The 22,306-nt window shown below is 43.6% G+C and overlaps 1 protein-coding gene across 13 annotated transcripts in view; it reads left to right on the forward strand.

The window, feature by feature from the left end:
• UBAP2 (ubiquitin associated protein 2) overlaps positions 1–22,306 on the forward strand; it is a 156,083-nt gene that overhangs the window by 28,469 nt on the left and 105,308 nt on the right. For 5 of the 13 annotated variants that reach the window (XM_089664431.1, XM_089664434.1, XM_089664432.1 and 2 more), the window contains exon 1: positions 16,472–16,492. The exons of 4 other annotated variants lie outside the window; for them this stretch is intronic. The gene's annotated coding sequence lies outside the window, so the exon portion shown is untranslated. Of the gene's footprint in view, positions 1–16,470; positions 16,493–22,306 lie in introns of those variants that run through there. 4 more of the 13 variants (XM_089664438.1, XM_089664444.1, XM_089664433.1 and 1 more) reach the window with 3 other exon arrangements.

Consider the following 22,306-nt stretch of genomic DNA (forward strand, 5'->3'; position numbering starts at 1 on the left):
ATTTTGAGGGGACAGCAAATTTACATGTTATACAAGCTGTACACTGACTACATCACATTGTAGCAAAGTGTCATTTCTTCAGTGTTGTCACATGAAAAGATAGAATCAAATATTTAAAAAAATGTGAGGGGGGACTCCCTTCTGGGAGATACTGTACTTAAAGTGTACTTGGCATGATCACTGAATTTTCCCTCTAATATAAAAGATGAGGCAGTGTGGAGTAAAATCGATTCTAAAGGTTTATTTATTTTTTTTTTTAATAACAAACATACTATACTTACCTGCTGTGTGTAGTGGTTTTGCACGGAGCAGCCTGGGTCCTCCTCTTCTCAGGTCTCCAACAGGCTCTCCTGGCCCCTCCCTCCCTGTTGAGTTCCCCCACAGCGAACAGCTTGCTGTGGGGGCACCCGATGCTCTGTGTGTTTATTCACACAAGGAGCTGCGGCTTGGCCCCTCACCCCTTCCTCATTAGCTCACTTGCTTTGATTGACAGCAGCAGGAGGCAATGAGGAGGCAGAGACCTGGGACACCCGAGGCTGTCGTGTGCATTGCAATGAGGCTCAGGTAAGTATTGAGGGGGCTGGGAGGCTGCTGCACACAGAAATGTTTTACCTTCATGCATAGAATGCATGAAGGTAAAAAAACCTTCATCCTTTACAACCACTTTAATTCTATCTAGGCTCAAAATCACATGTACTTGCGTAAAGACAAAAACTAAGTTAAAGTGGTTCTAAAGGCTCAAGTTTTTGTTTTTTTTTACCTTCATGCATTCTATGTGTGCGCGCCACCATTGTCAGCTACGGATGTCAATCATTGGGTCCTGGCCGGAGATTCATCGGCGAGTAACCCTGACAAGGGAGAGACAGGTCTCTCTCCTACCAGCAATAACATACTGCTGTGTATTTCTCTACACAACATAGAAATACACAGCAGCATGTTTCCCTAGTAAAACACACAGCAAATTATGTAAGACAGCACACAGTTAACCCTTTGATCGCCCCAGATGTTAACCCCTTCTTCCCCAGTGTCATTAGAACAGTGTCCGTTCTTTTTTATTAGCACTGATCACTCACTGTATTAGTGTCATTGGCATGGGATATCAGTGGCAGTTAGTCACACCCCCATCATCCCCCCCCCCAGTGTCAGAATGCCCGCCGCAGTCCTGTTATAAGTCGCTGATCGCCGCCATTACTAGTATTAAAAAGAAAAAATTCCAGTATATATACCACCATTTGTAGACGCTATAACTTTCACGTAAACCATTTAATTTACACGTATTGGGATTTTTTTTTAGCAAAGACACGGAGCAGAATACATATTTTGGCCTAAATTTATGAAGAAATTTGATTTAAAAAAAAAAACAAAATAATAATTTAATGTGTGTTTAATAGCAAAAAGTCAAAAATATTTTTTTCCCCGAAAAAAAAGTAGTTGTTTTTTTTTTTTCTATAGCGCAAAAAATACGCGCAGAGGTGATAAAATACTACCAAAAGAAAGCTCTATTTGTGGGGGGAAAAAAGCAGCGTTGCATGACCGCACAATTGTCAGTTAAAGTAATGCAGCGCCGTATCGCAAAATATGGCCTGGTCAGGAGGGGGGGGGGGGGAATCCTATGGAGGGCAAGGGGTTAAATGCAGGATCTTGTTGCCAGGCTTGGGCTGCAAGATCCTGCGTTTTACAGTGTGTGGAGAAGTACACCCCATTGATTGTGAATGGCCTAGTCTTGTGCCTCCTGGCAAATCCAGATCTGCCTTTTGTACCACCCCCCTTCCCCCCAGACTGCCTGGGAGGGGAGGATGTAAAGTCCTGGTGCATTTAGGAAAGAAGGTGATTTTAGGATCTAGCCACATTAGTTCTCGGCCTTAGTTGAAGTTTAGATATATTTATTTTTACTGGAAATAGTGAAGACTATAGTTTCCTTTTTATAGGTCTTGTTAATGGTCCTTTCTTGTATCAGATCCTTGGCGTCTCCAGACATTTGGATTCTGTTTTCCTGTCTTTTTAGTTTTGCAAGAAATGTTTCCATGGATACAGAGCTGCAATCACAGCAACAATAAACTCCCGATAACCTTTCTTCCAAGGGGCTGCTATGTGAAACCTCCCATAACTATATGAAACCCACAATATTTGGCTTTGGATTTGCAATTTCTAGGAAGCGCAACTTATTCTGTTAGTCTTTCTTTAGTCCAAAGGAGACTTGCCAGCTTTTAGTGGCATTCCAGCTTTCCCATTTATTCATCGGCACGAGAGCTGACCTAAAGCTGATCTCTGGGTTTCATTTACCGTTCAGGCGTTGGCCCGGCTCTTCTGAACACCTTTTTCTGCTGTCAAGAGAAAAGTCGCCTAAAGCCGCGTTCTGTAAATTCGTTCAGACACGGCAGGAGTTTGGACGTTCATTTCATTGAATATTAGTTTTTCACCAGAATATTCATTTTTCCTAGCCATTGAAATGAATGAATGCTCAAGCGGTAAACGTGTCTAGCACTTTTGGTGAGTTTTTTTTTTTTTTTTCTGTGGAAACGCTCCTCTCCTGAACATGCAAGTAATGCAAGAACACACATGCTAACATGGAGGGGCGTCTAGAGGCAGAGAAAAACATCCATGCCCTTAAAAGTGGTGTTTATGGTGTCCAATGTACATGAGCCCCCCCTCCGCCATTTCCTGCTGTACTTGCCTCTGGGGATGCTGACCCGTCAGTGCCAGTCCAGCTCTCTAGGGATCTGAAATTCCTGCTCTTCTGCGTAGAACTTCCAGGACCGATCACCGTGATTGATCAGTGTATGCATGAACAGTGAAACCCCCTGGTCCATCCCAGAAGCGCTACACAGAGAAGAATTTCAAATCCCTGCACCAGCTAGGTGGGCACTGACAGCTCCGCATTCCCAGAGGTAAGTACAGTGGTTAATGGGGGGTTGTAGGGTTTATGGCTGGGGTGTCAACCTCAACTCCATCGTGGGTCGTATCAGCATTATGGTTCCCTCAAAGGGTCAGTTGTAGTTGTAAGACTAGATGGCCAGAGCACTCCACCCTCCATTTACATCAGATGTACCCCCCCCCCCCCCCCATCATCAGAAGTCTAGAATTCCCCACCTGCCCCCACATCACAGTGCACCCACCCACCACCTTGTGCTCTTGCCGAGTTGTAAACTAGGGGCGGAGCTTGGGAAGCAGCGCAGGGTCTGAATTAGGACCAGAGGAGGGTGGAAGTCAGCTGCTGGAGACTGCTGAATGCTGAGACCAGGGAAGGTGGAGATGAGGGGGTGCAGGATCTGTAGGAGGAGTTATGTCATCCTCTGTGCCAACTGCTGAGATGGGTGGGAGTGGGCGGAGACGAGCCTCTCCCCTGCTGAGCAAAAAAATGCAAAATCTGGAGGTGAAGTTCTGTCCCCCTCTCTTCTGCTGACTGTGGAGATGAAATTGGTGGAGGGGGGGTTGCCCCTGCAGAAGAGGTGTAAGGGCCACATGAAACAGCCTGGTGGGCCAGATTTAGACCGTGGGCCTTGTGTTTAATACTTGGTATACTATGTTCTCCTCATTTTTTACTGTAAAAGTGAACAAACACTTTTGATCTTCTCGTTTCATTAAGTCTGCTCTCACACGTTAATAAGCAAATGGAAAAACTGAAAGCAGGTAAGTCTCCTTCAGCCTAAAAAGACCAACATAGTTGTAAATCCAATGCCATATATCATGGGTTTCCTAGGCCAGCCTTTCTCAACCAGGGTGCCTTGAGGTTTCTTCAGGGGTGCCTTGGCAAAATGTCTGAAAACTGCCCAAAACTTGTATAAAAGCCAATGGCTGCCTTTTAGTTGCACAAAGCCACAGGTTACCATTGTGCATCATTATGACCTCCTAGCTGCCAGCATCCTGACAACCAATGACATCAGTTGATAAGGAGGATGTCGGCTGTCTGCACAGCATCCTAATTTGACCCTCCCCCGCCCCTCTCCATCAGTGCTGGGGTCACATTAGCTTGGTGATGGAGAACAACTGATGGATAAGAGAAACATTGGAGTACTAGTCAGTACCAGCGTGCAAAAGTGTTTTTGCATTGGAAGAATAAATCACTTCTAATGTTGGGTGTCCTATATGTGTGAATGTTGGTGTTATATAAAGCTATTAGAATAGTTTTTACATTTTAGAATGGAGTGCCTCAAGACTGTCCGTGATATTAAAGGGTGCCTCGGGGCTGTCCGCGACATTAAAGGGTGCCTTGGGGCTGTCCGCGATATTAAAGGGTGCCTCGGGGCTGTCCGTGATATTAAAGGGTGCCTCGGGGCTGTCCGTGACATTAAAGGGTGCCTCGGGGCTGTCCGTGACATTAAAGGGTGCCTCGGGGCTGTCCGTGACATTAAAGGGTGCCTCGGGGCTGTCCGCGACATTAAAGGGTGCCTCGGGGCTGTCCGCGACATTAAAGGGTGCCTCGGGGCTGTCCGCGACATTAAAGGGTGCCTCGGGGCTGTCCGCGACATTATAGGGTGCCTCGGGGCTGTCCGCGACATTAAAGGGTGCCTCGGGGCTGTCCGCGACATTAAAGGGTGCCTCGGGGCTTTCCGTGATTTTAAAGGGTGCCTCGACTGAAAAAAAGTTGAGAAACACTGTCCTAGGTTATGGAAGTTTTTACACAGCAGTTCTTTGGAAGAACAGTCATCAGGGGGAAAAAATTGGGTATGTTTTGGGCAAATGGGCCTGTTCAACGCAATGTCAAGTGACTTTTTCCCGTAACAGGTTTTCTTTGAAGCTGTATATTGGAGAGGAAATGAACGTGGCTGCCTAGCGTAAATCGCATAATTTGCATATCATCAACCCTTCCAGCTTCAGAAACAGACAAAATTGTTATAGGTTATATTTAGAGTTCTAAACGCCTCTGCCATTTGAAACTATAGAAGACCTTTTTAGTCTGAGGATCTTTTTTTGGCTTCTGAATCTCGGAGCGCTGCTCATATGCTAATGAGCTGATCTCCTAAAACAGATACAAAAATGTGCGCTACCCTGCATATCACTGAACATACCGCAGTGAGAGCAAGAAGTCTAGGGCCATTATTCAGTTAACTATTTTATTTATTTCAGGTACTTATATAGCGCCATCAGTTTACACAGCACTTTACATATATATATTGTACATTCACATCAGTCCCTGACCCTCAAGGGGCGTACAATAAACGGAGGACATGTTGGGTTTTAAAACATCACCTATGGAAAATTGTGTGTACTGAAGTTGGCAAGGCGCGCACAGTTTTAAGACTTGAAATATTTGGTATCTATTTACTCGGTGCAACTTCATCTTTTATAGAAAAAAAAAACTAAAAATAATTGGGTATCATAGTGCATTTATGTGATCTCAATGTCACTGCAGTATACAGTAATTGTTTTATTAGAAGTTTTGTTTACAGGACCATCAATTTAAAATCTTTGACAGTGTGCTTGAAGCTTTGCAGAAGCTTGCTGTACACACTGTTCTTCATTGATATTTCTCTGCCTGTCCTTTTAATCAGTTTATAAATTAACCATTTCCAGCCCGTATGACATCATAGGATGTCCTCAGGTTGAAATGGTTCTACCGGGAGGATGCTGCATTTGCAGGCATCATCGCGGTATCAAAATTTGCATCTGGCAATTCTCTCTTAAGCAGAAGTGATTCGAGTGGCTGATTAGCCACTTGATCTCTTCTGCGGGCGGCACAAGGGAGTCAATCCTCCTCCCACCACCTCTCCTGGGCTCTTCTGTCTAATCGCAGAGCCCAGCACCTCTGCCAGCGGTGGCACTACACAGAGAGAGGAACTAACGTCATTCCTCCCTCTTGGTGACCCCAGAAGCGACGAGGATTTAATCCCTTCCAGTGTTGGCTATTTGTTTACCTGGCCGTTAGTAGCCGATCAGAATAATCTGTGTTCGATCGGCTGCTGCATTGGAGGCTAGAGAGATTTGGGGTCTAATAGACCCCAGATCTCTACATAAAGAGGACCTGCCATGACCCGTGCTTTCTCAAGGGATATTGTTCATCCCTTGTGAAGTTGATCAAAAAAAGTGTAAAAAAAAAAAAAAGTTTCAAATAAAAGAAATATTAAAAACAATTAAAGTGCCCCATCCCCCTATGCTTATGTGCAAACGCATACGCAAGTCCTGGATGCATATGTAAATAGTCCCACCTCATTTGAGCAAGAGCTATAATTCTAGTTAGAGACCTCCTGTGTATCTTTAAACTGGAAACTTTTAAAGGCTTTTTTACCTGGCCGTTAGTAGCCGATCAGAATAATCTGTGTTCGATCGACTGCTGCATTGGAGGCTAGAGAGATTTGGGGTCTAATAGACCCCAGATCTCTACATAAAGAGGACCTGCCATGACCCGTGCTTTCTCAAGGGATATTGTTCATCCCTTGTGAAGTTGATCAAAAAAAGTGTAAAAAAAAAAAAAAGTTTCAAATAAAAGAAATATTAAAAACAATTAAAGTGCCCCATCCCCCTATGCTTATGTGCAAAGTCCTGGATGCATATGTAAATAGTCCCACCTCATTTGAGCAAGAGCTATAATTCTAGTTGGAGACCTCCTGTGTATCTTTAAACTGGAAACTTTTAAAGGCTTTTAAAACGTCGTATTTGGAGAATTTTAGGCACCGTAGTTTGGTGCCATTCCACGGACATACGCAGTTTTAAAATGTGACTTATTTGGTATCTGTCTACTCGGCATAACATTATCTTTAGGTATTATTAAAAAAATATGTATATATATATATGTGTATATGTGTGTGTGTGTGTGTGTGTGTGTGTGTGTGTGTGTATATATATATATATATATATATATATATATATATATATTTTAGTTTATGTGCAATAAAATTCATCAAAGCTTATTTTTTCCAAATTGCATTTGAAAAACTGCTGCGCAACTACCATGTGACTTAGAATATTGCAACACCCACCATGTTATTCTCTAGGGTCTCTGCTAAAAAAAGTTTGTATTTTTCTAAGTATTTTTTTTAAGCAAAAACCTGATATTTTTACATGTATGTGAGAAATGTCAGAATTGGCCCGGGTGGAAAGTGTTTAAAAAAAAAAAAAAAAAGTTATTATCTGGGTTTTCTGTTTGTGTCAATGATCTCACAGAAGTGAGTACACACCTCACATTTTTATAAAGATTTTATTATTTTATGCCAACGTGTACTGTGACATACTGAAGCAGAGCATGATCCCCTCCCTTCGGAGACTGGGCCGCAGGGCAGTATTCCAACATAACGACCCCAAACACACCTCCAAGACCACCACTGCCTTGCTAAAGAAGCTGAGAGTAAAGGTGATGGACTGGCCAAGCATGTCTCCAGACCTGAACCCTATTGAGCATCTGTGGGGCGTCCTCAAATGGAAGGTGGAGGAGCGCAAGGTCTCTAACATCCACCAGCTCCGTGATGTCGTCATGGAGGAGTGGAAGAGGACTCCAGTGGCAACCTGTGAAGCTCTGGTGACCTCCATACCCAAGAGGGTTAAGGCAGTGCTGGAAATAATGGCGGCCACACAAAATATTGACACTTTGGGCCCAATTTGGACCTTGTCACTTAGGGGTGGACTCACTTTTGTTGCCAGAGGGTTAGACATTAATGGCGGTGTGTTGAGTTATTTTGAGGGGACAGCAAATGTACATGATATACAAGCTGTACACCGACTACGTCACATTGTAGCAAAGTGTCATTTCTTCAGTGTTGTCACATGGAAAGATATAAAATATTTACAATAATGTGAGGGGGGACTCACTTCTGGGAGATACTGTATATCTCCTGGCTTTCTAACGTGATCTGTTGCTGGTTTACGTTGCGTTCTAGAAAAATTATCCACGCTTTTGGGGGGGGGGGGGGTTATTCCTTCGTACTGGTGGTGGTGTGTGGTCGATTTTAGGTGACAGTCATTCTTTTTTTGTTCTGTACAGACTGGACAGCTGATACTTCAGTAGCAGCCGGAAGTTTCTGCACATGGTGAGGTGTCAGTGCTATATTACTACCTGGAGAGCCACAGGTGGTCAGCAGCTGACGGCGTGACAGGGTGACGGCGAATGTGCAGACGGAGTTTTTATGCCTCGCTGGAGGCAGCTGTGACGTGCACCTGTGTTGTCTTCTGAAAGCTTCATTTGTGGGAAGCCATCGGGCCGGTTATTTTTAGGAGATGTGTTGCCCATTTGAGACGGTTCCAGGAATCTGGTTTCTTGCTGCTTCCAGGCTTGCTATAGCAGCACAGAGGGACTAAACAGTTTGGGGATAGGCGTCCTTCTCCATGGTATTGGGGAGGGGTTGTGTGTTGGGTTTTTTGTTTTTGTTTTTTTGTTTTTTTTCCCTTTCCTTTTGCTAAATTATCTTTTTGCAGGTAGTGTTACCTATGAGGATAATAAACTCATTAGCATAGGTCCAGGCAAAAGATACTTTGCTTGGGTTTAGATACACTTCAAAGTTTTGGCTGCCAGAGCTGGTTTTCATTTTTTTTGCACACATGCTAAAGAAAAAAACTTTTTTTGTAAAGTTGGTTGAATTGGGTGCCGGGACGCACTGAGTGGCTTCAGCTGCCATTGTGCTCCTGCTGGGCATCCCTGTGCCTTTAGGCTAGGTTCACATTTCTGTTTTGCGTGGGTATAAGAGCCTATTCATTTGAATGGACTCCTGTGTCCCGGGACTTCCATGGAAGAAGCCCCTGCACTTCTTCAGAAAACACAGTCCACATGGGAAACTCCTAAGCAAATCGCATGCGAATTGTGTGCGGTGCGATTGGAGCCATACATTTTGTATTACCGTATTTTTCGGTCCATAAGATGCACTTTTTTCTCCCCAAAAAAAGGGGGAAAATGTCAGTGCGTCTTATGGAGCAAATGTAAAGTGTCCGGTCCGGTATTTTTGCGGCCACCATGTCAGAATACCGGGCCGGCCGCTCAGCTGTTGTCTCCTGCAGGGCCTTACCTGTTCCTCGCTCCAGCGCTGCACAGTCTTCCCGCGCTGGCTTCTGTGACAGGCGGGTGCCCACTGCGCATGTGCTGCGCTTTGTGAATGATCCGGTGTCTTCTGGGACACATGACAGGTCCCAGAAGGCGCCGGGCCATTCACAAAGTGCAGCGCTTCTTGCGCATGCGCAGTGGGCACCTGGCTGTCACAGAAGCCGGCCCGGGAAGAAGAGAGGACAACTCCGCGGAAGTGGGAGCGGGTACCTGTCAAATTCAGGTACCCGCTCCCCCTCCCTCCTCAAAGGTCAGCAGTCTCTGGCCATCCCCTGCACTGTCTGCAGTCTCTGGTCATCCCCTGTACTGTGTCCGCAGTCTCTGGTCATCCCCTGTACTGTGTCCGCAGTCTCTGGTCATCCCCTGTACTGTGTCCGCAGTCTCTGGCCATCCCTTGCACTGTGTCCGCAGTCTCTGGTCATCCCCTGCACTGTGTCCGCAGTCTCTGGTCGTCTCCTGTACTATGTCCGCAGTCTCTGGTCGTCTCCTGCACTGTGTCCACAGTCTCTGGTCGTCTCCTGCACTGTGTCCGCAGTCTCTGGTCGTCTCCTGCACTGTGTCCGCAGTCTCTCGTCGTCTCCTGCACTGTGTCCGCAGTCTCTGGTCGTCTCCTGCACTGTGTCCGCAGTCTCTGGTCGTCTCCTGCACTGTGTCCGCAGTCTCTGGTCGTCTCCTGCACTGTGTCCGCAGTCTCTGGTCGTCTCCTGCACTGTGTCCGCAGTCTCTGGTCGTCTCCTGCACTGTGTCCGCAGTCTCTGGTCGTCTCCTGCACTGTGTCCGCAGTCTCTGGTCGTCTCCTGCACTGTGTCCGCAGTCTCTGGTCGTCTCCTGCACTGTGTCCGCAGTCTCTGGTCGTCTCCTGCACTGTGTCCGCAGTCTCTGGTCGTCTCCTGCACTGTGTCCGCAGTCTCTGGTCGTCTCCTGCACTGTGTCCGCAGTCTCTGGTCGTCTCCTGCACTGTGTCCGCAGTCTCTGGTCGTCTCCTGCACTGTGTCCGCAGTCTCTGGTCGTCTCCTGCACTGTGTCCGCAGTCTCTGGTCGTCTCCTGCACTGTGTCCGCAGTCTCTGGTCGTCTCCTGCACTGTGTCCGCAGTCTCTGGTCGTCTCCTGCACTGTGTCCGCAGTCTCTGGTCGTCTCCTGCACTGTGTCCGCAGTCTCTGGTCGTCTCCTGCACTGTGTCCGCAGTCTCTGGTCGTCTCCTGCACTGTGTCCGCAGTCTCTGGTCGTCTCCTGCACTGTGTCCGCAGTCCATTGGTTCAGAATTTTTTTTCTTGTTTTTCGCCTCTAAAACCTAGGTGCGTCTTATGGTCAGGTGCAGAACCCTTTTTTTGGTCCGCACTAGAATCCATCGCATGGGTATTCACACCCGTGCGATCCGATTCTGCACATCGCACTGCGTTTTGCGGACCAATTTTGGCGTGTTAACGTAACATGCACACCCACAGCGGTTCACATGAACGGGGTGCGATTCTGATGCAGTGTGGAATTCACACAGAAACGCTGAGAATTCTGCATCAGCATGAACCCGGGCTGAAAGGGAATTTAAAGGCTTTTGTTTGTTTTTAGTTTTTTTTTTTTTTTTTTTTACTGTTTCCTCTGTCAAATACCTACAGAGCTGTATGTGAAATGTATGGAATGTCTCACATTCACTTCATTTGTCAGCTGTGACCGGTTAATAACCCGTTTTCTCTACAACAGATCAGTTTATGGCAGTTTTTATTTTTGTGGCCCGCTTTGATTGATTGTAGCGTTTGCTGGTGTTTACACTGCTGACCTTAAAAAGTGGTATGGTTTTGTTTTTAATTTTTCTTCAAGCGAGGCTTTTTATGTTTTCCAAGCTTTCCGCTGCCCATAAGCATCTCAATCACATGCCTAGAAAGAAGGAGCATTATGGCAAATAATGCTTTCCTAATGTACTGAGCTTTACTGGTTTTTGTGATCATGGCATGTGCTCCTAGCAGCTAGGTTATAAGTAGGCCAAAGTTCTGTATCAAATTATTTAGAGAGAGCATGCAAGTCTAAGGTGAGACTTTATTATATTATTATTATACAGGATTTATGGCGCCAACAGTTTGCTCAGCGCTTTACAATATAACGGGAGACAATACAGCAACAATACAGTTCAATACAAGAGGGATAGGAGGGCCCTGATCCTGGGAGCTTACAATCTTGGTATATGATTGTGTCAGATTTTGTTGGCATTCTGTCCTCCGCTGATTGTGTGGCCTGTGTGCAAAAACAAAGAAATTCCTCCTTGGTTGTACAAGGTGTGACAGTTTTGCTCCCAGAATGCCCGCGGCGTAGCTCTACGGTGGTGAGTCACATAGAACATGTCAGAACACGCTGAAGAGCGAATGTCTAATTTGCAATCCCCTGGGTTGCAGACCAGTGGACTCAGTCTTTGTGGAGTAGTAGAAGAAATTACTCATAGGTGCATTGCAATGTTGGTGGAAAATGAGTGACAGGAATCTGGAGCAGTGGATTAACCCCTTCGCGCTGGTGCTTCCCGGCCCTTTACGGGGTTTCTGATGCCGGGAGGTGGGATTTAGCGTCATGTGACTGCCATGACAGCCAATCACGGCAGTCACCTGATCGGAAAGGTTCTGATTGCAAGGAGAGATCAGGACTGTTCCATGGAATGCTGACGCATGTGCTGGGAGCACGCAGGGCACGCGCTGTCAGCACATGTTTGTTTACAAATGGTACGCAAACATGTGGCCGCTCAGCGTCAAGGCCCAGCCACTGAGAGGCCACATATTTGTGTACCCTCGGCGTGAAGAGGTTAACAACAAATTTGTGTGTAAATTGCAAGAAGTGCCAATGAAACTTTGGGTCTGTTACAATAGGCTACTGGTGAACATTCCATAAAGAAATCAAGTGTTTTTGAAAGGCACAGGCAGTTTAGGGAGGGACAGAAAGATGTCCATGATGACGCAAGAAATGGGCAGCCAAAAATGCAATGGTTGGATGCAAATGTGCACAGTTCATCTGTTTTGGAGGAAAAGACCAAAACTTTGGCCTGGCAAGTGGATTTACCACCATGACAGTGCTCCTGCACATGATTCATTAAGTGTTCCTGGCCCAGAAATCCATTCCAAAATTTGATCAACCACCTTATTCCCCTGACTTAGCACTTTTGGCTGTTTCTAGAATTTTAACAATGCCTTAAAAAGGACGCAGATTTGATGACATTCCGGACATCCAATGCAGCATGACAAAAAATACTGTACAGCGTTCCGGAAAATAAATTCCAGGAATGCTTCTGGCAGTGGCACTGTCTTCTACAAAAGTGTGTCGCTTTACAAGGGGACTACTTTGAAGGTGACAGCCACTAGTGTATAGGAAAGCAAACTTTGTTTTTTCCCAGTCCATTCCACCAGGAATTAAATTGTCACACCTTGTAAATTTACTATTTAGTAAGTTCAGCATTGTACATGCTCCTGGAGATGGATTTGGGCGATGGGTGGGTGGCAGGTGGGTGATGTAGCCACCACTAGCTATAAAAGATCAATGTGATGCAAGAGAAGGGAGGAGGGATACAAAGAAAGATCAAAGAGAAGAGTGAACTCCTCACTGAAAAAAAGATGATGATTGGGACTTTAACCCCTTGATGAGGGCGGCACACAAATATGCGGCCTCACGGAACTGGACTTTTTTCCGTGGGGCTGCATATTTGCGTAGCTGTCTTTGTGCTGTGAGCGCGCCGCACAAGACAATCGGGACCCGGGACTCTCGATTCCGGGTCACATGATCGCTCTGATAGCCTCTGATTGGCTATCACAGTTATCAGTCACTGTGGAGCCCGGTCCCCTTGTTTTTTTTCTCTCTCTATGAATGGAGAAGAGATACATTGTATCTCTCTAACTCCTGAGATAGAGAGATAAAAAAAATGTTTGTAAAAAAACAAAAAGATAAATATTAAAGAAAAGAAAAAATAAAGAAAAATACCTAGATCAAGGTTTGACCTAGTTCAGTGCCAGGGTTAGTGTTTGGGTCAAGGTCAGGGTCAAATGTCAGGATTTAAAAAAAATTGGTGTTTAGTGTCAGTGTGTTTTTAGGTAAAAAAAAAAAGACAAAAAAAATGTGCATTATTATTTCTGGGCTGTACTATGGGAACAAATAACATACACATATATGGTATCGCTGCGATCGTCAAGAGCTGGAGAATTTGTTTTGGGTTATTCTTTGGTGGTAGGTTATGGTTGTAACAAGAAACACACAGCTAAATAAAAAAAAAATATTTTTTTTTTTTTTTTTACTATTTTGGGCCAGTTTTCCTTTGATAATAAAATAAAAATTAGGAGCTATCCATGACCATTTACCACCAAATGAAAGCCCAATTTGTCCTGAAAAAAATGCAGTATAATCCACCTGGGTGTACAAAGTAGTTGTGATGATATGTACGGTTTTACTATCGCATGTCAACGTTGCAGAATTGTGCTTAGGCATTTACATTTGTTTTATCCTTAGGCGTGAAGGGGTTAAGGGTGCCAACAATAATGCGAAAGTTAAAAAAAAAAAAAAAATACTAATACAGCATTTATTACAATTGTTTAAAACTCACATGTATAACATATAAATATGAGCGTCCAAAATTAGTAAGGGTACTTTTACAGTATTTTATATCCGGTGCATTACTTCTTAACATGTTTCGCCTATTTTAAGGCTTCTTCAGAATATATTTAATATGGCACCAGCAAATACATAACTGGCTCAATGGTATGAAATGTCTGTAAGACCATTAATAATAAGTAGTTGCAAAGAACAAAGAGTTCAATCACCAATGTGTGATCTTTCTCTGTATCCCTCCTCCCTTCTCTTGCATCATGTTGCCATTTGGGATGTAGGTGCTTTTTGAGCTCCCCTCTGAATTCCAGTCTTCTTGTTTTCTATGAAAGATCAATGCCAGATTAACCACTTGACCTCCAGAGGATTTACCCCCCTTAATGACCACGCCTCATTTTGCTACTCGGCGCTGCACTAATTCAAATGATAATTGCGCGGTCATGCAATGCTGCACCCAAACGAAATTTACGTCCTTTTTTTCACACAAATAGAGCTTTCTTTCGGTGGTATTTCATCACCTGTGCGCTTTTTATTTTTCACGCTATAAACAAAAAAAGGCCAAAAATTTTGAAGAAAAACAATATTTTTTGCTTTCAGCTATACAAAATATATAGTAAACTCAAAGTTGGTTATAAATTTAGGCCAAAATGTATTCTGCTCCATGTTTTTGGTAAAAAAAATCCCAATAAGTGTATATTGATTGCTTTGTGTGGAAGTTATAGCGTCTACAAACTATGGTATAAATACTGCAATTTACTCCATTTTTCTGCTATACAGCGCTGCGCTAGTTTAACGGACAATTGCGCGGTCATGCAATATGGTACATCAATGAAATTTACATCCTTTTTTTTTTTCCCCCCCCACAAATTGAGCTTTCTTTCGGTGGTATTAGATCGCCTGTGCGGTTTTTATTTTTTGCGCTATAAAAAAAAAAGGCTGACAATTTTGAAGAAAAAAAAAACAATATTTTGTACTTTTTGCTATAAAACATGTCCAGTAAAAAAAAAATGCAAAAATCAAATTTAGTCATAAATTTCTGCCAAAATGTATTCTGCGACATGTCTTTGCTGAAAAAAAAAAAACCAATATGTGTAAATTAATTGGCTTACTTGAAAGTTATAGCGTTTACAAATGGCAGGAAAGATACTGGGATTTTTAGGGGTTTTTTTTTACTAATAATGGCGGTGATCAGTGACTTATGGCGGCGATCAGTGACTTATGGAGGGACTGAGGTGGACATTCTGACATTGGGGGGTACTGACTTGGGGTCACTGACATCCCCATAAACACTAATACAGTGATCAGTGCAAAAAGAAAAACACTGACACTGTACTAATGGCACTGGGGAGGAAGGGGTTAACTTTATTTTGCAGGGAAGGGTTATCTGAGTGAGGGGAGTGTTTTACTAGGGGGCGGGGGGTGTGCTGCACTGGACACCACTGATCGAGAGAGAAACTCCTCTGTCACTTCCTTGTCAGCTCGAGGATGAGCTGATCGAGAAAGACAGCACAGCTACTGCAGCTGTGCTCTCTGTCACTGTTTACCGCCGATCGCCGGGAAACAGCCGCTAAGGACTGGCTGTGACCTGGCTACTGACATCCGCGGCGGTGATCGGCGGGACAGAGGGCGGCGGTGGCGCGCCTCGCGCGCGCCCCCTGTTTGTTGACAAAACACACGTTTTAAAACGTGGTTTTGCCTGCCAGTGCTGCCCTGCCGCCGTATTTCTACAGTGGCAGGGCGGCAAGTGGTTAAAGCACACTCTCTATCCCTAGCACACCGTGGATCTTTGGAATAGCGTCCAAAAGGTTATTCAAGCAATCACATCACTTTTGGGACTGTGCAGGACCCCTTCATCGGGCAGGTACATCATGTCCTTTTGTTGTTTGTGGTTTTTTTTTTGTTTTGTTTTGTTTTTTTAACGTACAGCACCACTGTGTGAACTGAACTTGTAGAACTGGAGGCAAAATCTTTTCTATACGTTGGGGCTGGGTGGGTCCAGAATGGTGACCACACATGGTGTGAATGGGCCCTGAAGCTGAAAGTCCTACTGCCTTGGCTAGATTTTTTTTTTTTTTTATGCTGGTCTATTAGAAAAGCCTCAATATTGTATGTTGCCCATTTCTTTTACAGAAGGTTCTTTCAGCATCCTATACATGCTTCCCCTGTGCCTCCTCCGCTGCTTCGATTGACTGAAACTCCCCTTGTAAATTTTAACTTGCTGAGCAAGCAGGACAGAACATGCTTCCCACATCCGAAGATTACTGGGTGTTTCTTGGGAACTCAGGTGAAGAGGAAGGCAGTTTTACGATACCTCCTTTTCAGGGTGCATTCCTTACTTTGTTTAGCATTGCCCTTGTTAAATTTTTTTCTTTTCCCCTATTAAAACACACTTTTCACGTGCTTGCTTCGGCAGCACATATACTAAAAAAAAAAAATTGGAACGATACACAAAACACACTTTTCACATTGTGGAATGATAGTGTATAAAATGTGTTAAAAATGCAGTGCACCGCTCACGGCAACGTGTGAATGTAGTTTAAAGTGGTTGTAAAGGCACAAGGTTTTTTATCTTCATGCGTTCTATGCATGGAGGTAAAAAACCTTCTGTGTGCGGCAGTTCCCCCAGCCCCCTCAACACTTACCTGAGTCTCATCGCTATCCATTGATGTGCACATCAGTCCTCAGCTGTCCCAGGGGTTTGCCGCCTCATTGGCTGAGACCGCAAACAGGAGCCATTGGCTCCCGCTGCTGTCAATCACAGCCAGTCAGCCAGTGAGGGGAGAGAGGGGGCGGGACCAAGCCACGGCTCCCTGTGTGAATGGACATAGAGCAGCTGCTTGGGAACAGACTGCTTGGGTGCCCCCATAGCAAACTGCAGATGGAGGAACCAAGAGTGCCAACAGGGGACCCGAGAAGAGGAGGATCCAGGCTTCACTGTGCAAAACCACAGCACACAGCAGGTAAGTATAACATACTGTATTTATTATTTTACAAGAATAAAAAAAAAAAAAAGAACCTTTTAGTATCGCTTTAAAGGCATGGGCAAATTACAGTCTCTTTAATACTTGCCGACCTGCTCACAGTAAATACACTGCGAGGGGGCAGCAGGTACAGGCACGAGATGCACGGGATGCATGTGACCCTGCTGACCTGTGTGGTGATTGGACATAACACGAGTTTGTTAGCAGGTTTCAGCCACTGATTTTGGCTGAAACCTGCTGGTTGGCTGTGTCCAATTACTGCACAGAGTTCTGTGTATTCAAACACATGGAACGCTACTGTACAACCGTGATCTGGCAGTTTCTTCTCCCTGAAAAGCAGGGAGAAAAATCAGCCAGATCTGTAAGTAAACGCAGCTGACATGACACACAAATCTATCTTTCTACTCCTCACCTCACCCCACCCCTTCAGTCTCCTCCCGCATTACTAATCTACTAAGCGACATATCGGCATGGATGTCACTCCACTTCCTCAAACTCTATCTTTCCAAAACTGAGCTCTTCGTATTCCCTCCAGCCTGTGCCCGCTCCCCCGACTTCTCCATCAAGATCAATAATACAGTCATCAGTCCCTCCCCTCATGCCAGGGTACTCGGTGTAATCCTGAACTCCCATCTGTCCTTTCAGCCCTAAATCCAATCGCTGTCCAAATCTTGTAGACTTCACCTCCGCAACATCTCCAATATATGCCCGTTCCTAACCTCAGAAACCACTAAGCAACTTATTCACTCCCTTGTTATCTCTCACCTTGACTATTGTAACTCCCTCCTCATTGGCCTACCTCACCACAGGCTATCCCCTCTTCAGTCTATCATGAATGCTGCTGCCATACTCATCCACCTTACTAACCGTTCTGTATCTGCCACCCCTCTCTGCCAATCCCTCCACTGGCCTCCGCTCAGTGTCCTCCACCCCTCTCTGCCAATCCCTCCACTGGCCTCCACTCAGTGTCCTCCACCCCTCTCTGCCAATCCCTCCACTGGCCTCCACTCACTGTCCTCCACCCCTCTCTGCCAATCCCTCCACTGACCTCCATTCAGTGTCCTCCACCCCTCTCTGCCAATCCCTCCACTGGCCTCCACTCAGTGTCCTCCACCCCTCTCTGCCAATCCCTCCACTGGCCTCCACTCAGTGTCCTCCACCCCTCTCTGCCAATCCCTCCACTGGCTTCCCATTGCCCAACCGATAAAATTCAAAACATTAACAATAACAGATAAAGCCATATATAACTCTGCCCCAAATTTCATCACCGATCTTGTCTCCAAATATCACCCAAACCGTCCTCTCCACTCCTCGCACGACCTGTTCTCTAGCTCCCTTGTCTCCTCCTCCCATGCTCGTCTCCAGCACTTGGCAGATTGCCTGCCACGCTATCTCAGTCCCACTGTAAGTCGCTGATCACCGCCATTACAAGAATAGCATCCATAGCTGCTTAAATTCCAGTATGTGCACCAGGGTTTCTCCAGACGTTGCTAGGGGTTCCTTGAGCAATGAGCAATTACTGCGCTCAGATCAGTTTCCACTGCCACCATTGATCTTTTTAGCTATCTGTAAGGTAGTAATTCTTCCCACTAACCACAAGTGTAAGGAGCATTCTCCTATTAACCATCGCACTAATGTATCATGAGTTGAATGATTTAAAACACAAATTTTTGAATATGTTTCATAACAAAGTAGAAAATATGGTTTTGGGTTTTATTTCAACATTTTTTTTTTCATTTTATATAATAAAAAAACAGTGCTGATCAAATACCACCAAAAGAGATCTCTGTTTTTGTGAAAACGTATATAAATTTCATTTGCATGTCTATGCAATTACCAGTTAAAGTAGCGTAGTGCTGAATAGCAAAAAAAGCCCATGGTCATGAAGGGGGTAAAACTTTCCAGAGGTCAAGTGGGTAAGAGAAAACAGACTTTTTAGAGACGCAAACTCCAGATCTGTAACCCCAATCAAGTCTTGTCACTGATCTTAAAGATGTATGCTGGACAGGAATTAAAACTTTTCTGATTTGTGTGGCTACATGCTTTTTTCATAAATCTGGGTTAGGAGGCCAGGGTCACCGTGATCATTAGGAGCCTCCATACCCTCTGAAAAAAAAAAAAATTGATTTCACTTCTAATTTATAAGGCTGAAGACTTGGCACCCTTGCTGCTCCGATGGCAATTGATGAAATTGAGCTTTCTACTTATCTGAAATTAGGTCACAGTGGTTCACAGACTTCAAGTATCCCAGGGGACACAGTGACAGATCTCCGAGATGCTTTGGGGCTTAACATATTTGTAGCAGAGGTTGGGGGGGGTTGTGCATAGGGAGCCGTAGTCCCTGAAATCTGAAGCTTGTTGTGCAAGCAGTTGTTAAATTACTTGTTAATTACAGTTAGGTCTTCAACTGTTCTTGTAACCATGACTGGTGTTAGGAATCTACATACCCACATGGAAGAAAAATATATTTTAAAAAATATTCTTCACAAATATATTGTCATATGTTTGAAATACTACAATTTTGGCCATATTCAATATATATACATACACACACACATACACTGCATGTTTTTAAAAATGTATATATTTTAAATATATTCTTCAGATCTTTTTTAACATTTAAAGTAATTTTAAAATTTTTTTTTTTTTACATATAATTGTAAATGCATTCCAAAAATGTAGATTTGTATTTTTAAAGACCTACAGTATATTTGAAATGTATTTTTAAAAATATTTTTCATATATTTTATAAAAACGCATTTCAATATGTGTGTGTGTGTGTGTATATATGTGTGTGTATGTATATAATATATATATGTGTGTGTGTGTGTGTGTATATATGTGTGTGTATATATATATATATGTGTGTGTGTGGAAAGGTCAAGGAGTATGCGTATGGAGTAATGGCCGTTGGTTGGGATGAGTATGGAGTAATGGCCGTTGGTTGGGATGAGTATGGAGTAATGGCCGTTGGTTGGGATGAGTATGGAGTAATGGCCGTTGGTTGGGATGAGTATGGAGTAATGGCCGTTGGTTGGGATGAGTATGGAGTAATGGCCGTTGGTTGGGATGAGTATGGAGTAATGGCCGTTGGTTGGGATGAGTATGGAGTAATGGCCGTTGGTTGGGATGAGTATGGAGTAATGGCCGTTGGTTGGGATGAGTATGGAGTAATGGCCGTTGGTTGGGATGAGTATGGAGTAATGGCCGTTGGTTGGGATGAGTATGGAGTAATGGCCGTTGGTTGGGATGAGTATGGAGTAATGGCCGTTGGTTGGGATGAGTATGGAGTAATGGCCGTTGGTTGGGATGAGTATGGAGTAATGGCCGTTGGTTGGGATGAGTATGGAGTAATGGCCGTTTGGTTGGGATGAGTATGGAGTAATGGCCGTTGGTTGGGATGAGTATGGAGTAATGGCCGTTGGTTGGGATGAGTATGGAGTAATGGCCGTTGGTTGGGATGAGTATGGAGTAATGGCCGTTGGTTGGGATGAGTATGGAGTAATGGCCGTTGGTTGGGATGAGTATGGAGTAATGGCCGTTGGTTGGGATGAGTATGGAGTAATGGCCGTTGGTTGGGATGAGTATGGAGTAATGGCCGTTGGTTGGGATGAGTATGGAGTAATGGCCGTTGGTTGGGATGAGTATGGAGTAATGGCCGTTTGGTTGGGATGAGTATGGAGTAATGGCCGTTGGTTGGGATGAGTATGGAGTAATGGCCATAGGTTTTAGCAGTTAGTAGGTCATTAGTGAGTTTTAGTAGGGCAGTTTCTGTGGAATGTTGTGGGCGGAAGCCAGACTGTCGGGGATCAAAAAGGTTGTTGTCGGTGAGGTAGCAGTTCATACGTTTGTGAACAAGGCGCTCGAGAAGCTTGGAGGCAAACGGGAGCAGAGATAGGCCTTAAGTTATTCAAACAGGTGGGGTCCAGCGAGGGTTTTTTGAGGATGGGGGTAACCAGTGCATGTTTGAGTGGGGAGGGAAAGGTGCCCATGGAGAGTGAGAGGTTGAAGATGTGGGTTAGAGAGTTTAGGATAGAGCAGGAAGGAGGCTGCAACAGTCGTCAGGGGACAGGTGGTGAAGTGGGCCTTGGAAAGGAGTTCAGTAACTTCCTCGGTGGTAACAGGGTCGAAGGAGGAGAGTGTAGAGTTTAGTGTTGGGCATATATATATATATATATACTGCATGTTGAAATTTGTAATTATTACAAAACATCTGAAAAATATTTTTAAAAATACATTTCAAATATGATGTATGTCTTTGAAAATACAAATCTACATTTTTGGAATGCATTTACAAATATATGTAAAAATATATGTGAAAATGACTTTTTGATACGTAAAAAAAAATCTGAAGAATAAAATTTAAAAATACATATATTTTTAAAAACATGCAGTGTATGTGTATATATATTGAAATATGTTGAATACGGCCAAAATTGTAGTATTTCAAATATATGGCAATATATTTGGGAAGAATATTTTTAAAATCTATTTCAAATATATTTTTCTTCCATATGGGTAGGCATGTTTCTTTAGACCATCCCCTACAGTCCCTGCGCTCCTACAGAGCCACTCGGCTTACTGCTTTCGCAGTGGCATATCCATCTTAAATCAATTTCAAGTGCTCTTGTGTTTCAAGACAATTATCAACGAAATGTGATTTTACTCAGTTTAATAGTATCCAGAGCCAAAATATATTTACTTATTATGGTTAATATAGATTCTCTACTTTTGCCTGTGGCCATCTTTACCAAGATTAAAGTTGAGGGAAAATCCAACATTTTGAGCTTTCGCCACAACACAGAGGGAAAAGTCTTCCAATGGGGACACTTGTTCTGGTGCCAACTGTTTTAAAGGGGCACTTTCTTCACGTTGGAAGTATTTCCTTTCCTGATCCTGTTTGCAGGACAGAATGTAAGAGGAAATCAGATGTTGAAAAATGATCTGTTAGGTTTTTACCATCTCCTATGCAAAATGGGGAAAAAAATTTGGGCTTTAGCTATACTACTTAACCATTTCAATACCGTGCAATTTTACACCTTCCTGCCCAGGCCATTTTTCAGGTTTCAGCTCTCTCACACTTTGAATGACAATTGCGCGGTCATACAACATTGTACCCAAACTAAAATTTTATCATTTTCTTCACACAACTAGAGCTTTCTTTTGGTGGTATTTAATCACTGCCGGGGTTTTTATTTTTTGCTAAATTAACAAAAAAAGACCAAAAATTTTGAAAAAAAAACACATTTTTCTTTGTTTCTGTTATAAAAGTTTACAAATAAATAATTGTTCTTCATAAATTTAGGCCGAGATGTATTCTGCTACATGTCTTTGGTGAAAATAACCCAAATTAGGTTGTATTTTTTAGTTTGTAGGAAAGTTATAGCGTTCACAAACTATGGTATAGATCTGATTATTGATCAATCCTGAAGTACTGACAGCCAATCTAATTTCTTGAGGTCCAAGAATGTCAGAATAGTACAGATATCCCCAAATGACCCCTTTTTGCAGAGTAGTTGTATTTTTTTGTCATTTTTCGGAAAATGAAAAAATTAAAAAAATTATTTTCACTATTTTTTTTTTTACATACTGTCACCAGTGCAGTACAGCATCATCATATAACTGGCATGGCGGTGAACAGGGACACTGACTGGTGACAGTATGAAAAAAAAAAATATATATATATATTTTTTTAATTTTTTTATTATATTTAATTTTTTATTACTTTTTTTTTTAAGATTTTTTTTTCATATTTTACTATGACCAAAGTAGTACAATGTTACCATAGTAACA

This window comes from Staurois parvus, unplaced genomic scaffold (assembly GCF_062004578.1).
Source record: "Staurois parvus isolate SC_StPar_1 unplaced genomic scaffold, SC_StPar_1.0 ptg001918l, whole genome shotgun sequence".
Classification (NCBI taxonomy): domain Eukaryota; kingdom Metazoa; phylum Chordata; class Amphibia; order Anura; family Ranidae; genus Staurois; species Staurois parvus.